The 20,337-nt window shown below is 40.3% G+C and overlaps 1 protein-coding gene across 2 annotated transcripts in view; it reads right to left on the bottom strand.

Moving 5' to 3' along the window:
- PDE5A (phosphodiesterase 5A) overlaps window positions 1-19,522 on the bottom strand; it is a 105,029-nt gene extending 85,507 nt beyond the window's left edge. For both annotated transcript variants that reach the window (XM_059469872.1, XM_059469873.1), the window contains exons 1-2: window positions 19,217-19,522; window positions 17,009-17,098 (exon numbers count right to left, since the gene is read on the bottom strand). The gene's annotated coding sequence lies outside the window, so the exon portion shown is untranslated. The remainder of the gene's footprint in view (window positions 1-17,008; window positions 17,099-19,216) is intronic.
- Between the last annotated feature and the right edge of the window lie 815 nt (window positions 19,523-20,337).

The following is a 20,337-nucleotide window of genomic DNA, read 5'->3' as shown; positions in this document are numbered from 1 at the left end:
AAGTCTTCTTATTGTTTGACACAAAATGTCTGTTCTCTATACAGGAGTACTTCACACCTGATGAGCTATAGAATGGTGTTCCTGAAGAGAATCAGAGCTCCCATTTGAAATTATAATAATTGAAAATATCACACAGTGATTGCATTGCAGCAGCATGGAAGACATGTTCTGTTACAGGGAGTAGCTGTACATATTGCTGTATTTTGCACTTTCAGTACAGGTTAGCTGGATAATGTTCAATAGAAGATATTTTGATGCAAACCTCTGCTGATTTTACCTTGTAACTGATTCATTAGCTAAAAGAATTTTTAAATGTGGTAATTTTTAAAGTTCACATATACAGCTTGAGTATATTTGAATAACTCTGAAATAAAACATCTCTGTACACAGAAGGGAATAAAAATATGCCTAGAGCATACCCAGACTTCATTTACTATGCCTGCAACCCAAACTTTTTCTCTGAGCAGAGCTATGTAGCTCCACAGAGTCATGTTAATAGTGCCATTAATCTTCCCTGCAGTAATCTCTACCTCTCAGCTTTTACACATTCAGCACCTGGGGCAGATTTGACCTGACAAGTTTGTCCTTGAATCCTATCATTTACAAAGTCCACATTAAAAAAACCCTCATGTATTATCAGCACTGCTGTGTTTTATCAAATAACTGCCACCAGCTCCTGCCTGAAATAGTTCATTTGCAGAGCTGTTGCCACCAAACTATGGAAACCAACCATCAGTCAAGAGCTTGTTTTGGTCCCTTTTTCACAGGGAGAGCAAATGAACTGCAGATGGAGCACTGTTTATACTTTCCCATCATCTCGGAGTGCCGGGAGCTGTCGCTGTGATGTCATTGCACTTGGTTGGGACACAGAGACGGCAGCAAGGCTGGAAATATTTATTTATTGGGTTAAGGCTAGTTGGACTTTTACTATAGAAAGAAGACCAAGAGGTTGGAAGTGCAAGGTACATTACCTCACTTTTGGTGTAGACCTATAGGCAAGACACCACGCGGGGGAAAAAGCTTGATGCATCTGCTGATCAAATTGAAAATTGTTCTTTGATTTTATGTAGCTCAGTTTCAGCAGGAACTTTTGGTTGGTTGGGATGGGGTGTATGTCTGAAACCTCTGTCACAGAAATACTGGCCTTTCTGGCTGAGACAGATGAGTTTTGTCTGATTGAGATAAATAGTATAGTCCATTGCCACCCTCAGGTGTCTGCCCATCTTTGGAAGCAGTTGTTTACTGACTGGCCTGTGTTGGGCATGAAACAAAGCAACATAAATTGAGAAAACTGATGATAGACTTTTCCACTAACGAAAGTATGCTTCATCCATGAATCTGTGCTTACAGCAGGAATGCTGTAAGTCACACCAGTCATTGGAAAAGTCTGATAACACAGAGCTGCAGAGCACACAAGCAGTGATAAAGCAAACAAATCAAGGTTATGGTATCACAAAAGGAACTTTGTCTACCTGGCCGGAAAACAATATTCTTTATGGTATTACTTCCTCATTGTCTAGCTGGTGTTTTGTGCTGCTAACTGGAAAAGCTGCAAACAAATCATGTAAGCATACTACAATATTCTCTATTAGGCATAGATCTCTCCTGCAACTTCTAAGAAGCTTTATATGTACCTCTGCTCTCCTGAACACAGAGGTAATTTCAGCTAAACCAGTGTCTAGCAGAAATGTGGGAATGAGCTCTTTGTATGGCACCCCATGTAGAGAGAACAAATGTCCTTTGTTTCTATTTTAATAATGAACTTTCAAGGCATCTTTGCTAAATGATTTTGTTCTGCCTGTGGTGTTTAGTGCTCAATTTCATTGCTGTCTCTAGGAAAGTGCATTATTATGTGTTTAATGGTCACTTAAGACTCACTTAAAGTTTTTATTACAATATGCTTATTAATAGTGCACAGCTTATTTCTGGAGAGGTTCCGTTCTGCTATTTGTGTTTAACTAATGCTTTAAAAAATGTGAAATTTTAAGATGTTGGTAATATCTCTGAATATTTATATTGGAAGGGATTTCAGGAAGTGATTTAGTCCCATTCCTCTGCTCCAGGCAAGGCTAATGTAGACATTAGAACAGGATGCTCATGGCCTTTTGCAGTCATATTCTTGGTGTCTGACTCGAGGTTTCCCAGCCTGTCCAGTGTCTCTCTGTTGAGCCCCAGGGAAATGTGCTCAGTGCAGCCACTCAGTTCAGCTCCCAGGCAGCCTTCAAAAGGCTTTGGGACCAGAGCTGGGCCCCAAGTGCTGTGACCAACAGTTGTGCATCTGCCAGTGTGTGCCTGAAAGCCTTTTTCAGCACACTCAGCTTTCCTGCACTGAGCTGGGGCTTCAAGGCAAAGGCAAGTAAATGCTCTGTGTGGTTCCACAGGGAGAAAAAACACTGTGGGATGTAATTTAATAAATTATCAGCAGGGGCAGGTAGAGGAAGGTATTTTGGCAGTTGAAAACAATAATGAACTTGCTTTCTTTTCACTTGATCTAGGGGGTTTTTCTACTCCTACTTCATCACCCCTTCTGTCACTAATCTATTCCTTCCCTGAATAGTTAGGCTTGCATTAATTCCTCTGGCTGGCAGGAGAATCCAGATTTTCAAGATCAGCAAAGTAAATACAACCTGTATCTTCATCTCTCATATTTTTTTACTTCAGAGCTACTCGCTGACTTTCCAGACTTGGAGAAAATGTAGGTTGTCCCACCCAGTGGGTTTCCCTGGTTCTGCTCAGCTGAAGATGTAAACACTTGGAAGAGAATGCAGGAAAAGGGGATCATATGAAAAATCTGTAAGAAAAGCTCCCTTCACTGTCCCATGATAACTGTGACCCTGAGCATCTCTCCTGCACTGTGATCAGGAGGAAACAATGAAATACTCAAAGTCACGGAAAAAGGAGAACAGCCACTGTGGTGGTGCAGCTGCAAACCTGCACGGGGGAGGACTAGCCTGGCTAATTTAAAAGATGTTTTTACCCCCAGGCTAGATTCTAACTTTGGCTAGGCTGGGGTGAATCAAGCATAACTTTACTGACATCAAAGGCTCTGCTCCACATCATATAGCTTCATCCCTTGAAACTGAGGTCAAACCCATTAACTTTTCTAGGCAAGTTCTGCCCAAAATGAATGGGTGGAACAAGGTCAAGCCTATGATTTTACTATTTTCACTTGGACACTTGCAGAATTTAGTATTCACATCTGGCTTTGTCTTTTAAAGGGCATTTTTTTGGCATCTGAACTGGCAATTGTCAGGCCACAACAATCCAGCTGCCCAGTTTTGGATGGAGTGGGTTAGGGGTAAGCCAGCTTGAGAAATACAGATGCAAAAGGGTATGTAGTAATTTTTAGGATGCTGTAAGAAAACTGTATTGTATTCTAAGGGTCAAGATTCAGGCTATGATAAAAATGGAGCTCATTTTTTGCCTGCATCAATTTTATTCTTTCACTTTAATTTAAAGTTAGTGAGCCATATGCAGAGCAGAGATGAAAGTCTCTCAGTAAATGCCTGTGACCTTACTTTGAACAATCTATAACATTTTTCAGTGAGAAAATGCAAGCATGAGGCAACTGCTGAAGTGCAAGTCCCAGTTCAGGTGGCTGTGCTTAGCTGCACGTCATTCCTAGCTGGAAACTTACACTGTTTTCACATTGCTTTGGAAGCAGTGAATCACTTTAGCAACGTGCTATCTTAGACATTTCTAGTAAACAGAAATCCAGCTGCTGTGGGTGTTTAATGCATTCCCATGCAATACCACGGCAAGGCCCTGATCTGTAAGAGGGAGTAAACTTAGAAATACCCTCCTGAAACGCCGCAAAGCCCAGGAGTCGAGGTGGGCTGTATTGAACATTCTCAGCCACCAGGTGGCAATGAGCCGTGGCGCTGCGCCTGGGGACGCGGCAGGACCATCCCCTGCTCCCGGGAATTGCATGGATGAAGCCGTATTCCTATGGCACACATGCCTCAGGGCCTCTGAAGGATCTCGGCACGCTGGCAGTGGCTGCAGTTTTTTCATTCCAGTGGTGTGAGCCAGTTGCCATTCCCCTGGTTGTCTTTTGTCATTTGCCACTTAGCAATGTCATGTTTTAACACTCTCCGTGTCCTTTGGGAAGCAACTGCATTCTGTTATTTCAGCTGTGAGCCTGATAATCTACTGAAGTGGTGATGGATGTTTTAAAGAAAATGGCAATTATCATGTGCAGTTATGCTGAGCTTGAAATCTCCTGGAGCCAGTGTATCCTGTTACCAGCAATAAGAAATAAGAGCATGTGGAGCACTGTGCTCACCTAGAAGAGAGATGATGATAATTTAAGAATGAGTTCTGAGACATATTTGCTTCTGGCCTATGCTGAGGTTGTAACTTTTTCAGAGAAAGGGGGTAAAGTTATTCACTAGTTTGGTTTTTTTTTTTCTATTGAGGCAAGAAAATAACATTCAAGAACACCAGCAGAGCTCAGCAGCCCTTCTCCCAAGTTGCAGTAAGGTCAGCATTAGGAATTCCTCATTTTATGGGACGCTCTGGGAACCCTTTATCCATTTGCAGGAAGACAATCTTCTGTAGGTGTCACACTTAAACTGAGCACTTTCATTAGTTGTGGAATATTTCTTCAACAGCGCTCAGGGTTTCACAGGCATGTCCTTGAACATCTGAGAGGAAACTGCTTCTGAAGGAGCCTCATGTCGTGTTCTTCACAGATCCTACCAGGGCATTCTGAGCCAGCAGAACTGACAAATGTTCTGCAGGAATCTAGTGTTTGGGTGTGCTGCAAATGCCTCCTACAAAAACAATACTGGGAAGAAGTTGCTGCAGCAAAGCCAAACACCACAGACACGAGGCAGTGGTGTTGCAGCCACTAATGCAAGTTTAATTTCTTCTGTGTCTGTGATGGTATCAGTCTTTAGTTACATGGCAGTCTTACAGTTTTCTCCCATTTTCTGCTGATTTTTTTGTGCTGCCAAAGTACATTCAGCTAAAGGTCTGACTAAAACATCTTAAGATAATGACTCTTGAGCATAATTTCTTGTATGCCCAGGTTCAACTCCAGTCACCATTTTGTAAGTGTATAACAGCACCCTGCCTTTGCCAAAATGGTGTGATCTAAACAGGTAAAGATGAGAAAACCCCATAGAAAGTTCAGAAAGGACAGGGAATTAAAAAGGCAGGAAAAGACATGGTAACAGTGGAAAGATTGAATTTCATGGAACACGCAGCAGTCTTAGCGTGCTCGTTGCCTGGCCAAGGTAAACCACACAATAAGTTACTGTACAAACAGACAATCATGAAGTGTGTGATCCTTTAATCTTGAGGTGGCATCCCTGTAGTTCTGTTCTAATTACCTTGTTATGGATAGAAGAAGCTGATGTGGTTCCAGTTCCTGAAGAGGCATGGCAGCTTCTAATTGTTGGAAAACAGATTAAGACTGTTCCATGGTTTCACAGGCATGCCTAAAATCCAGCTGTCAGGCTTATTTCTATTTAGCTATGGTTTGGAAGGTGTTTAAGGGGAACAGCAGTTTAATGGAGCATCTGGATCTCATTGCAGGCCTGCTTTTTGTTTTTGTGTTTCTTAATTTATTATTACACTTTCCAGCTGGGCTCATAGAGGCACAAAGGAGACAAGACATGGCCCCAAGTCACAAAGCAAATTTGTATTCCAACTTAAACTTTAAAGTTTCCTTTTGCCTTTTACTTAAAATATTAGATGTTAGAGCTTCCAACACTCCTTGATGGTATTTTTACTTGAAGTTTAACTTATGATTAATGTATTAACATTCCTTGTTTCAAAAACAATTTTAAAATATATTCTAGAAGGCTTTATTTTCTTCAGCTTTGTTTTGGTCCACTGCTGCTGTTTTGTAGGAATAGTTGCTTATCTGTCTTTTTATTCAGGACAATGTCAGAGGTGTGTTTGTGATGTGAGGACTCCTGGAGCTACTCTGTAAAATGTGCTGTATGCTACGGGTAATCAATACTGGAATGTTAATATGGATAAAGAAATAGCAGAACATGCTGGCTATTGACTCCATTATGTTGTTTATCCTGCTTATGAGTCTTCCTGCAGGCTGTTCATCCTCTCACTATCCATTTCCCAGCTATTTCTGACAAACTTCTGCTTTGAAAAAAAAAGGCAAAGGGCTGCAGTCACATCCATGTTCTGATCGTTGCCTGCTGTATTCCTCCCTCATAGGACCCAAGTTTGTTGTCCTCCCACTCTGTTAAACTGTGCCAAAATACAGAATGTAATTGAGAAATAATGTATTAGTGCTTTTGTGAGGAAATAAGGAAATCCAAAAGGAAATTCCACTTGTGTCTTCAATTCTGTTAAGGCAAACTGTGTATTTGGTTGTCTGCTTGAAGGGGAAAAGTGAAGGCAGCCACTTAAGTTAAAGGTGTGTGTGACCTTGGCTGTGCTGGTGTTTGCTACTTAGGTAAATTCTTGCCATTTCTGATATCTGTGGATCATGTCCTTGGAACTGCTGTGTAATGCAGCTAAATCATTTCCATGGGTGTGAAGTGGAAAGACAAGGAATTTGTCCCAGGGTTTAATCTGAGTGAGATATACAGTTTTAGAAGAGATTAAAGAAGGCTCTTGAGACAGTAAATAGAAATATGCCCAGAAGCAGCCATTTGAGTGTCAGGTCTTTAGATTTATATTCATGCTCACAGATCTAATTACTGCTGGTGAACTGGAAATATCTGTACTGGCTCCACTCTTCCCTAACGTGCTGCTGATCACAGCTGTATAAAGCCAGTGAGGGAAAAACCAGCAAGTGCTTGTCAAACCTCAAACACTGGCCCAATTTCTTATTGTTCATGATCCATGCAGAAAAAGGCAGGGGTGATTCCAATCACTTTTTATCACATCAATGAAATGGGATCATTTCACCGAGTTTTGTGAAACAAGATGTTATCTAATGCAAATTACAGCAGCTACATGGATGTTTTCTCAGAGGGGCTGTTCTTCCAGCTGGAACCATTAGAATACTTTCTGCACTCCTTCCTCCTGCCTCACCCTTGAACTGCTCCTGGGATCAAGTAATGTGGAGGTAAAGCAAAAAACCTACAGAAGCACAAAGGAGAATCATAAGAACTGTGGTTTTTATCCACTGAATTGGTGACAAAACCTGAAAGATGGATGGCACCTAATTGTAACAGTGATCCTGATGTTTCCTTCTCAGATTTCTGCATTTATTCCTGCAGCTCTGAGTATTGCAGTAAAATGCCTTGTCACTGTGTATCTTTGTTCACTAAAATTCTCATGCCCTCACCACATATTCACGTGTTTCTCACTCACCTGGCACTTAGGGCATGGTCAGGATCTGAAACTCTCATCATTGGGCAACCATCAGTAAATGCACAAGCTCTCACTTTGGAGAACTCCTTGGATGCTGTTGGGATGGATGTGAGCAATTCTGGCTGTGTCAGCCAAAAAGGCAGCAGACAAATGCAGAGAGAAGAGCATGCTAACAAATTCTGGAAAGCTGCAGGCTGCCAAATGAGAGCATGCAGGGCATGGTGCTTTAAAAAGTACTGGAATTTGTTACTTAATTCTAATTTCCTGTGTTTTGAAGGTTTTTTGAAGCTGTGATGGCATTGGAGACATAGTGATGATGAGCTGGAGAGAAGCATAGCTTGTGTGCAGTCCTCAATCTCAGAAAAATTTGAAACCTGAATCATTTTCTTCTGGGAAAACTTTTAGTGCCAATTATGTTCCAAAAGAATTTCCGAGGCATCCTGCCCATCCAATTTCTCTGTTTTCCAGCTTATGAAATAGCAAGCTGATAGCATGCATCTATCCTTTTGACCCTGTGGAGCATAAGGCAGCTGAAAAGTCACTGGGCTGCCCCTGGAAGCTGGGTTATGGATTCTGGCCAAAAGAGTGGAAGCTGTAATTGGTGTGGAAGATTTTTCTTCTCTTAATCATGCCTTCATATTTGAGCTCTTTCCAGTCTTCCCAAAGAACAAGTCATTAGCCACTCCTTTGGAAGCAGAAAGGCTTGAGGCAGCATAGTTTGAGATTTGTTTGACCTTTCAGCTCTGCTTTCCTCTGAGCACAGGATTACTTTTGCTCTGTGAAATTTGGATTATGTAGGGATTCAAACATCTGAGAGAGTGAGAGAAATGATAATTTTAGGGTCAATGAATGAGACTTTTGGGGAACCTCTCTCTATTGGCTGGTATGTTTTTCAGGAAGTTTGGTGTTATCAGAGTAGTTGCTGAAGCTACTTGCATGAAAATCTGAGGGGTTTGAATAGGATGTGAAAGTCTGAAAATTCCTTCTCCTAAGGACAAGTCTTATCCTGTGATGTGTGTTGAAGGCAGAAAATATTTCACAGCCTGTTCACAGCAAAAAATATGTGAGAAAAAATCAGTATGTAAAAGGAAGGAGTTAAATTATCAAAAAACATCAAGAAATGGGTTATAGTTATCTAATTTTCTGTCCAAAAGAAAGAGAACACTGCTTTCCCCAGGCCCAAAAAGAGTTTGCAGGACTGACCCCTGAGAGAAGCTGACTCAATATGTATGGAAACAAGAGATTCCTGAAGGAGCTGTCTCTGCCAGAAGAGCTGCTGCAGAGATATTCCTCTTAAATGAAGTAACACCATTCCTGTAGGAATTAAATTCTGACTAAAATCATTAACCTTATGGAAAATACTCCAAAACTTACACTGTGCTGTTCTGAATGCAGTTGCTCCAAAATACCCTTAAGAACCAAATGCTGTAACTTAAAGCAAATAATACCAATTCAGTAGGCATATAACATCTGCCAGTGTATGGAAACAAAGTCAGGACGGCTGATTTAATTCACAGAAAATACAGAATTTGGTTAGTATCCTTCAGTGATTGGTTGTCTTACTGATGGTAGGATTTGTTTGATTATAGCCAACTGTAAATTCAATATCATTTGTGCCATGTAACCCCGGGTTACTGGGATTCCCACCCTCCCCCTGGCTGGGGGAATTTGGGTCTGATCCTGAGTAACTGAGACAGAAGTACCAAAGTACAGTAAATCCAACATAATACTTTCTTACCCCAAAATGCACATTCCAAAACACTGGAAGAACACAGCTTTTTTTTTTTTTTTTCTTCTGTATTATTTACTCAAAAAAGAGATGAAAAATAGTACAGTTCAGGAAGCTTATGTGTGATTAAAGGAATGTACTGTGCATGCATCTTAATATGCAACATACATATAGTTCCAATTGTATTAGTGCATGGAGTCAGAGAAGAGATTTCTACAGGCAAAGCAGGAGTTACTCCCAGAAACTGAGAGGGAGACAGTCTCAAAATTAGCTTTACTGGGATTTTATTTCAACTTTGCATGAAGGCTGTAGCATGTTGGAATCTCATCTGCGTTCATGCAGTATTTGCCTTTTAAATATGACTAACATTCTGAGAAAAAGGTTTAATATGAAGTTGGAGCCTAAAGAGCCTCTTGGAACTGAGGGATCCAAGTCCATGGTGTACAATCTGTCCTGGAGCCTGGATTTCTTTTTTCCTACATGTAGGTGAGGAGACCAAGGCTTGAGCAGATCTGGCTGTTAGAGGGATGCTTTTGGTGACAAAGTGTCACTGTCCCTCCTGGAGCTGCCAGGCTGTGCTGATGTCACCTGCTCTGAATGTGCCTCTCCCCTCTACTTTCTCATCAGTTTGAGGGGTCACTGCCATGCCAGGCATCTGTGTAGCTGCTGGGGTGCACGGCTTCTTTTGAATTGTCTGCCTCCAGCTTGCATTCTCAGGTTGCTTTTCTTTCAGGGGCCTGCAGAAGAGAACAGACCTCTGCCCAGTGCCAATTATAAGTGCAAAGAAAAGCCTTTTTGTTTGGGTTTGCCTTTGATGTGTGTCGAGAGGAAGCGTGCAAACCACACTGCTGGGTTAGCTGACCTCTCCGCGGTGAGTTCCAATTGCATTTACTTTTCAAATAGCTATAAAAAGTGAAGGCTTTTCAAACTGTAACTTCCAAATTGTTCCCAGCACAAACCCCAACCAGCTGCACTTTGTGCTGGGAAATGCCTTTAAGGCTGAGGGAGAGAGCCTTCCCTCCAGGTCATGTGGATGTTTTATAGCTGTACGTGTGGCCTTGAGGTTAAAGTGACTTCCTTGGAGATCCCATCCATAGATGGGCTGGCCAGGCAGCCTTGTGGTTGTGAAGGATGACCTTGGCCTGTTGTCCTGAATGCTGCTGATGGGAGATCTGCACATCCTCACCTTCCAGGAGTGCCTTTCAGCACCCTCACCTCTCTTGGCACACACTCACATTTCGGGCCCTCCTCATCCGTAGGGACAGGTCTGAGGATGGGAGGCAGCACATTCCTGCCAGCCTGAGGTGCTGAGTGCTCCCATTAACTCTGTGGGGAAGCACAGGAGTCCTGGGCTGAGACTGCTGACACCAGGGCCTTGTTTCTGCTCACTCAAGCAGAGTTTATTTTATATACCCTGAACTTTCTGAAGCAACTCTAGAAAACCCAACTCCAATGTCTGCTTTACAATTATCTGACAACTAATTTAATAAAAGCTTTGCAATTAACAGGCTGAATTCATGTAGCTCATGTTCTTCAGAGCCTCGTCTGGAGGCTTTGCAGTTCTTAATGTGCAGAACTTTGCAGATGCTGCACTGATCCACTAAGCTCTGCTCTAATATTATTTAAAAGTAATTGCCCTCACCATGTTGTTTCTGCTTTGCTACTTCTGAACTATGTAAAATTCAGGAAGCTGCCTCTTGCACATGATTATAAATTGCTGGCTGGGGTGAGATACCTAACAGGCAGCTAAAATATAATAAAACATTAAATGCATTTTCATATTGTGCACATTCTCTTTACATATTATTCACAAGGGACTCTGAATTTGCCTCACAATAATAACCATGAAAGGAAAAAAATCTTTTCTCAGTAATGAACAGATACAGCAGAATGGTTTTGGCATGTAGTTTTTCCCTCAAAGAATTTTGCTTGAAAAGGGTATGAAGAAAATCTCAATAAAATATTAAGATTTGACCTATTGCTGATTATGTTTGAAAAGCACAGGAAAGAGTCATAGCAGGAATGTAATAGGAGGGAGAAGGAAAATAGGGTGCCAAGTGTATCCCTTAAAAATTAAAATTTTCTGCTTTGTTATTAAGAAGAACAGCACGTTTTATTAGTGGCATATAAACAGCACTGAAACCTGGAAGTGACAACTACCAGCAGCCCACGGCTTGTTAAGTCCATGATAGAAGGTTATAATTCATATGCCATCTGGAAATTTTGTTGAGGGCTGCTCTCAACATGAGCTCATCAGTTGGTACAAAATATTCTCCTGCAGGAGCATGTCTCAAAGAACAGCAAGAGAACTGAGGGGCAACAATTTTCAGGATAAGACTTGATAAATTCTGTAAAGAAAAGAGATGACTTTATTTTCACCTTTGACTTATTGATATTACTCTGAATTCAGTTAGATCCTGAAGTCTGAGTGCTGTCTTGTTTCTTCCTGACTGGGACTGGTGATCTTTTTATACTCTGCCATGTGCCACAGACAAAAAGTCCTGCCACAGACTTTACCTACAAAACTCATTCTAGATACCTGGCAGGAAACTGAAAATGGTAGAAAAACTTAAAAATGAAATATTAAAGATAGCTTGATGGAATCTACCAGCTGATCTGACAGCATAAGAAAAGATGGGAAAGCTTGTTATATTTAGGCTAATAAATTAGAAGACAGGTGATGTGTCATACGTATTACACACCAGAAGGTAAATGCTATGAAAAGAGATTATTTAAGTGATAACATTGGCACATTCCTGTGACTAAAAGCCACTTTAGATTTTAAGTAGGTGAGGCCATTAATTTTTAACACAGAGAAAGCCCAGAGCCTTGCAGAAATTTAGCCTCAGGAATTGTCTGAAGCAAATCAGTTTAATTTAGCATTTAACAGAGAGAAAATGCATGTACAAGTGGTAGTGCAGTCAAACTTTCAAGAGGGCTTGCAAGCAAAACTGAAATCAATGATTATGAGTTAAGTTTGTTAAACAGAGCACATTCCTTACAGAAATGTTAAGGGAAGTCATGGACCCAAAATAATCTGATGTGGATATCAATTATGTGAGCAGTCTGTAATTAAACCCTGATTTTTCTGATAGCTGTGGCTGTCTCCACATTGTTTCAAAGTGTTTGACCTTGAATAATATTTGCTGAACTGGATGTCTACGGCCACAATATCACAAAACATATTTTGGAGTTGTGGAAAGATGAGCTCACCAAGGGCACGCACAACCCACAGCCTGATCCACGGACAGTGACTGATGCCAGCCCAGAAAACAATCTGATTTTCATATATCCTGAAAATGCTCTCTGCTTGCATGGGCATTCAGAGATGTTTTTGACAAAGGAAGTCATCAGTTTTCCTGCTCTCATCATTCACCTTTAAAGTGGCACTTCTCAAAAATGTGTTCTCCTCTGAGATTCACACCATTAGTCATGTTGTTGATTCAGTCAGGCTTTCCTAACCAGGCCTGTGTCTCCTATCAGCTTCTTCTTTGTGCATCCTTTTCTTTGAATTGTTGGTGATCCAACTCTGTATTACAGTAATTCTGTGTACACACAGTGTATTTTATACTAACAAAGACATTTGCATATTGTGCTAAAGACCCTCAGGAATAATCTTTAATTTTTAAAAATTGCTGCATTAAAATTGTTGTTTCCACTGAAAACACTGTGACTCTCCCAACAGGCCATAAAATGACATGATATTTAGGTACTGTAGGATCCTTCCCTTAGCATGGGAAAAAAAGAAAAGAAACCTTAACTAGTTTCAGCCCAGTTCAAAATGAGACTCACTCCAGCACCAGCTCCATAGTGCTGGTTTTAGAATAAAAAGCTGTGAAAATCAGAGCTGGAGACCTCAAAGTCACTGAAGCCATTCTTGAAGATTTAATCATTGCATATATTTGGAACACTGACATTTTTAGTCTTATGAGTACTGTGAGAATCACAACTTTAGTCATGCCTAAATGCAAAGCTTATAGAAATATTCCTTACAAATTGATTTAGGGTTGGGAAAACATCATTCTGTTTGGTTTTCTTTTTAAAATATGGTCATCACAGAAACAAGTTTTCCCCTTTGATTTGTCAAGAAAATGGAAAAAAATTATTAAAAATACTATGCTGGTAAAAATACTGCTGTAATATTTTAATCCTCCTTATTTTCTGCTATATTCTGTTTTCTATGAAGCACAGTCTGCACAAAGAAATTCAGCTGCAGAAACCATTGTTTGAAGTGGGAAGCTGAGACTTTCTGACAAATTGCAAATAGCTAACTTGAAAAAGTGTTCCCTGTTATCTTCCTCTGAATGAAAAAGAACACGTCTCTTCTGACATGTGTTCTTGCTATCTGCTGATCTCAGCATTTAAGAATGTTTGGGGATAGGACAGGACTGTATTAAGGGAACTTGGATGAGTAAATCCTCTTGTGGCTCTTTAGGAAGTTATAATCTGCAAAAGGACTTCACTAGAAGGAATCTCTTCTACTTAGAAGGCAAAAAGGGAAAATTAAAACTCCCTATTGCACTCAGCTTGCTATCTGATTTTTCCCCTCATGTGTAGCCAGATTTTTCTGAGGGAAAAACTTTAATGATAATTGCTTTTTTCCATAGCAGAGCAAGGATTTTTTGAACAGATGCTGACTGATTCCGTTCTGTGCAATTGGACTGGCGGCTCTCAGAGTACTTGTTCAGGGCTGCCAAGTTATGAAATGTTTGAGGTACAAGCAGAGTGTGAATAAAGCTTTTATTGCTTTGAACAAGACATCTCGGCTCAAAATTCCCTTGCTTACATTTGTGTGGATATTAATGACCTGTTAGTTAAATGTGGATATAAAAATGTCAGATGGACTAAAACAGATCAAATCATATTTCTTCTTAGTTTTGCCCTTTAAATGTTTTATAGTTACTATCACTGAGCTTCCCTCCTCTTCTCATGTTTTTTGTTTACTGGCTGTTACATGGTCATCTTTTTAAATACAAATACAGCCACAAATCAGCAGCTGCTTTTATTGTCATGCATACCAACAGAGTTGTTGTCTCTGCTTTCAGATGAGGGAATAATTTCTAAATGGAATAAGTGAAGAACTCCTTATATTCTTCTTTATATTTGAGATGATATCTCTAGAAAATAGCAGGTTTCCCAGGGTCTAAAACTTTTCACATATGCTAGGAGAAGCTTCAATCAGTCCTCTTAAAATCTGTCTCAAGTCTTTAAATACTATTGTTGTTGTATTTTCAAATTCTAGATTATACTTTTATGTTTGCCAGTCTTTTTTTTTCCTAAAGAAAATTTTATATTTTGATCTGATTATTACTAAAGAATTAGTGATAAGAACAGTTTTAAAATTTTCCTGTATTCTTTTTCTCTTCTCTCAATGTGGTTTTGTAAGTGAAGACAAGTGGGAAAGACAAACATAGAAAAAATTTTTGCTTCAGAAAGGAAATTGATGTGTTTAAATACATTGAAAGAGAAAATGCAGTTTCACTATTTTATATAAAATGAATGTATCATTTTCTACCAGACCTAGCTACTAATACTTATTCATGATATTACTTAAGTAATTACACAGCATTTCAGGAATGATAACTAATGCTAGAAATTACACAGTGAATTCAAAGATTGCTCCCTTTCTGGTGCTGCAGCACAGCCTGATCTGGACAAGATCCTAGGCAGTAATGCTGAACAAGTTCCCTGTTACAACAGCATTGTATTTTGCTCTTCTTGCCACTACAGATTCCAAATTCTGTAAAATTCTCCCATGCTTCTGAAACTTCTCATAATATCATTGTGTGACACTCTGATGGTGCAAGAGTTGTGTCAGCACCCTGTGAGCCAACATCTGGAAACCGTTAGTGCTTTCTGGGGTGGCACCGACACCACTGGATGGCACCGACACCACTGCTGCATCTGGAAAGAGCAAAACCTCTTGTGGTGCCCTGGTGGGGTGGGTGGTTGCCAGGGGAAGGCTGGGAATCTCTCAGGACCCTTCACACAGACTCCTGGCACATATGCAATGGCTGAACCTACAGTATGACCAGGAACCCAGATGTTCCATGTGAAAAGGATATGCAATATTGCTCTCCTGGTTTTTGTTAGTTACGATCTGTTAGTGACAATCCAGTCTGTAAAAAGTGACAACTACATCTGTGTGGATAAATTTCCTATCTGAAACAGATCTGAAAACAAATATTTTGAAGTTAATTGGATGTCTTGCATAGCATTTGATTTATTCATGTGCACAGTGGCTCTGTGGCACACGGCAGCAATCACAGGTAGGATGTCTTGTTATGTGTGACATGAATGATATAAGAATATTTTTCCATGCTGACATGGTTCATCTGCTCAAACTTAGCTCATTTAGCAAGGCATCCTTATTTTTTCATCTTTCCTTTATTCTCTTGTAATGGTAGCATCAATTAATTATTCAGCTCCATTTGAAATATTTTAAATGCACATCTTATGTAGGACATAATGTAGGACAATTTATGCAAGACCAATTGTGTCTGATTATTACATATTTTCCACAGAATCTAGAAAAGCTCACTAAAAGTCAAGAACTGTAGCTTTTCATTACTACTTTTTTCTGGAAACCTTCTTTGTTTATTAATATCATAACTTGCAGCCCTTATCAAGCTCCTTTGACTCTCCTGGTTGTGCCAAGAGCTGGGACTGTTCAGGCTGGAGAAAAGTGAAGAAGACACAAGTAGAAGGAATGCTTCTTTTTAATTTTGGGGCTTTTTTCCCCCCAGAATGCCTGCAGCTATGATTTTCCACTCAGTGAAGATTTTTGCTCCAAAGGAATGAAGAGTAGGCAGACACTCAGAGAACAAGTGATATGGAGCTAGGAAGATATTAAGACCTGCAGCTCATGACAAGCTAAAATCTTTTGCAAACAGAATTACAATTAGCTGTGTTCAGATGGGATTTCTGAGGACTTAGAGAATTCTTGATGGTTCAGAAAGAGAATTTAAACTTCTAATATGGCTTGTTTTGTGTCAGCTATGCAGAGGCAATAGAAAACATTTGTCAAAACAGATGGCAGGTTTAGCCCCCCGCCACTGGATACAAAGGGGAAGTTCAAGGTCCAGTTAATGGCTGCCGAGCCAAGAAACATTTGGAAACTTAGTTTAGCATTGAATAGACCCCAAAGAATACAGTGTTACAATTCCAGCATGCCGTGGCTACGGCCAAACTCGGAATGCTGTGAGCCGCTTATGCTTCCAGCCAGAATGAAGAACTGCTGAGGTGCACAAAAACTGAGATGTAGCAGCTAACATGGTTTTCAGGATTTTTGAGAAGACATGTTTGACAGCTGCTTCAGCCCAGCAGGGCATTTCTTTGCCCAGTGTTTCCTGACATTTTACTGCCACTCAATTGCTTTTCCTACGCTAAAATAAATTCTATCTGAAAAGCGGTCATGCATAAAATATACAAGGAGATGAAATGTGAAAATCTCTGGTTTTTCTATTAAATCATACTGGCATTTGCACTGAAGTAAGTTTCACAGAATCTCTACGTAGATTATGGAAACTGTGATCTGTGGAGCCGAAAGTTTTTAATTGCTGATGGGGTAACTACTGCAAGCAAAAGAAAGTCACAGAGATGTTTTACATGCATCCAGTGAAACAAATGCTGAGGTAATCTGTGCTGATTAATACTGGAAAAGGTTCTTGCTGTGGTTGAAACAATTTACTGTTAAATGAGCAGAGGTTACTTGCCTGAGTTTGGAATAAGAACATAGAGAAGGCTTGTTCAAAGTGTTTGTAATAGTGATCAGTGCTTCATATAGACCCTAATCAAGATCCAAATAATGTAATCATACAATAGACTAGAAAGGTAGATTTTTCCTGTGGAGTGGGTACTCACTGCAGTGCAGTAAATGCAAGTTAAACTGCACCATGTCTGTTTCTACCTTTGCATCCCTTATGCATACATCAGGAATTAAGCACCAAAGCCCAGAACTGTAGCACTGTTGAGAACATGACTGACCTGTCAGTCTAGCACACAAGTGCCTGTCACCAGGTTCAGAATGTTTCTTCCCAGTTGGGTCTGGCTGGGTTCCCTTCTTCTTTCTTCACACTGTGGGGAATGTACAACAGCAATTTAAAATCAAGAGCAAGGGCTAAAAGATAACTTTTGTGGCTGATAATTGTCAGACTGCCCATATTTGTTTTCCATAGTTTCACAGGAATGGCTTCCTAAGGATTAGGGAAGGCTGCCTCACTAGTTTACTTTTTTTTTTCTTCTAGAATTTCATGAACCTACAGGATAGATGTCATGAGTGAAAGCCAAGTTGCTGTTAGCTATATGCTAAGGTAAGCTGTTAAACACCCAATGTTATTACCTTTTGTGTTTATTTGGAGTTGTAAAGAAGCACTGATGTGCATTATACCCTGAGCAACTTGCAAGTGAGTACGGAACAATGGCAGGTCCTTAATTTCTACACCAGTGGTTTCAGACTGGACCTAGAGACCAAATCAGATAATTAAAATCTAGGTAATCTTATAAAGATGTGCAATTCTTCCTCTTCAAAACCCTTGTGTTTTTCATGCAACAAATTTGGCCAATATGCCACCATTGCTTCCTGCAAAGCAGAACTGAGAGATCTGTGAAGAAAGCTGTTAAGTGCTCCCTTAGGATTTAGGCCCTGATGATCAGCACAGCAGAAGCAGGCAGATGTTAACACACCTCAGTTGGCAGGAAAATTCAATTTTTAAAAGACTGTGTGTTCCAAAGTAACTGTGGCAGATGTACAGTGAAGCCCACAGAGCTGTGGGAGCTCATCACTAATGCTGAGGGTCTTGGATCTTCCTGACAGATAACAGCTTGCTGTAGCAGCCGTCTCCAGAGGGTTGCTGATATTTGGAAGCAGCACATTTCAGTACCTGTTTTCTTGACAACACTTGGGATTAATTTAGTAGTCTACTGTTGTCTAAAGATCCCTGTGGACAAGGATCTATCTTGAAGGAAATGGCTTCTGAGACCCAAATTGAGTGATGAAGAATTGTGGTTGCCAAACTTGTTTACATAGATGGGCTTTTTAGCTGAGGCTTTCACTGTGAGGTTTGACACTAAAAAAGTAATTCCTGGATTGGAGCACTGGGAAACAGTATAAAGGAATAAAAATGGATGTACAGAACTAGAAAACAACTCTTAACTATATCCATCATTTAAAATAGAAAAAAAATCATTAAGTGAATTGCATTTTTGCATGTCTGGCTAAGGAGCAAGGCATTTCTTGCTGGATTTGTGAATGTGTTCAGTACTATGCAAACAAAAGAAATGCTCTTTTCCTTTAATACTTCTATAAACCTATGTTCTGCCACTTTAATCTACCAGTGACAATAATGCAGCATTTTATTACCTGATTTGTTGTGACTATTAAACTTATGAGCTTAGATAATTTTGTTAAAATACAATTAAAATGTAACAACTTGCCTAGTTATCCTCCTAGTCAAATTTGTCCTCATTTGAAAGGGCTCTTTTCTAATTTTGACTTATTAAATTCCATGAGAAAGATCAAAGGTGCCCTCCTGTTCCTTATTACAGAGTATCAATGGGTCAGATATTTCAAGGTTTGATAAAATATCTCAGTGAATTCAGTTGCATGCACTAATTATTATGTTATTAGGCCATTTTACACTAAGAGTTAAACTCCCAATCCTTTTGTAAACAGCATCAATACATGCTAAACAAGTACCTCTTTCCTGAGGAACATGGTTCTGTTCTTGTTTCACATTTGAAAATGTACCATGTCCTTTTCAGTTGCTGAGCTGTGTGATTTACGAACTGCTCTCGATGGATTCTATTGGCATCCCATCAGGACTGCATTCTAGCCTCCCTCCTTAAAATACAGGCAGTTCTAAGAAAGCAGCACTATTCTTGTGAAAACAGCATTTATATATTTCTCTTGCATGTTTATCCTCAGCATCATCTTACTGGGAACATGCTTAACCTGCCAAAAGCTCTTCTGAACTCTGACTGTGAACCATTCCAAAGTCCAAATTTCTCATGCAAATGCCATATGACCTCAGGTAGGTAGAGAACTCCAGGTTCTCTGAGCACGTTTTCTGCAACCAACTTTACAGTTTTCTGAGCCTTTTGGCTGCTGCATATTCAAAGCACTGTTTACTCATTGCCCTTGTCATCTAGTCAGACTGCATAGCTTTGATCCAGGCAGTTTGCTTTCAGTCTTACCTCAGGATTCACAACCTCATTGTGCTGAGAAGTCTGACCCAGGTGCCTTATCCTGAAAACCTGAGGCTTTTTATTTGTTTGATTAACTCCCATGGCTTGCAAGCGATCCAGTTTTTGTTCAGCCGCTGTTCTGAAGGCTGGTGCATGGCTCTGCACAGCTTGGGCTTTCCTTAATCAACATATGGACTATAATATATTGGTTGTTTTGAGTCTGATGTCATGGGAAAAGTGTTGCTTCAGTCAGTATGGAAACTTGCCCAGATACCTTCGCGTTGTTTCTTCCTTGACCGTAGTATCTGCTTGAAACTTTTCGCTTGCCTTCTAATGGTTATTCCTGCTCATCCACAGGCTGTTTCCAGTCCAAATATAGTGCTACTTGATTGAAAAAACCCAAGAAGCAGTTCTCTTTTTGGCACATGTTTAACAATCCCGGCTAAATCCCTTCTGAAATGCCATAGTCCGGTTTGTCATAGAAGGTCACAGGCTTGCTGGGGCTGTCCCTCCGGACATTTCAGCGACTCCTGTGTCTGCACAGCTACAGAAACTCGGCTGAAATCTGGAATGTTTTTCAAACCCTTTCTTCCCCTCCCTCTGAAGTGGCTGTGAGGAAGCAGTGACCGAGGGTATCCTTGTGAAACTCCTGTTGACCCTCAATATGGAATGTGCAGCCAGTTCAGGGCTGTGTCGGGGTCCTGTGTTTGGGGTTTGTTTTTTGTACCGAGGGAGCCTCTCAGATGGTGTTTGGGAATGACTTTAAAAGAACAGCTAAAGTAATTTTATTTGCTTGTCTGCATAACTAAAGGATATTAGTCAGGGCAAACTAATGTAACTCCAGTGATATTAATAGAGCTGAGTTAGAACAACTGGAGAATAAGCCCTTAAATTCTAGGGAAATTATTATTGTGCAGGCTGACTTTCAAAGGCTCTAATGCTGTCTAATAATGTTAGGAGTCTCTAATACCCAACTAATTCCTAATTCGCTTTTCCTTCACTGTTATGCTTTTTTGTTTTTGTCAGAGTTTTGCTGTAAGAAAACAAAAACTCTGTTCAAGACGAACCTGCCCTGAGCTGTGCCTACTGATTGTGTAGTACCTGCCCAGGACAAGAGGCTCAGCAGGCTC

Source organism: Ammospiza nelsoni, chromosome 4 (assembly GCF_027579445.1).
Source record: "Ammospiza nelsoni isolate bAmmNel1 chromosome 4, bAmmNel1.pri, whole genome shotgun sequence".
NCBI lineage: Eukaryota > Metazoa > Chordata > Aves > Passeriformes > Passerellidae > Ammospiza > Ammospiza nelsoni.
The sequence above is the reverse complement of the archived record's forward strand: the minus strand, read 5'-3'. Positions and strand labels throughout refer to the sequence as shown.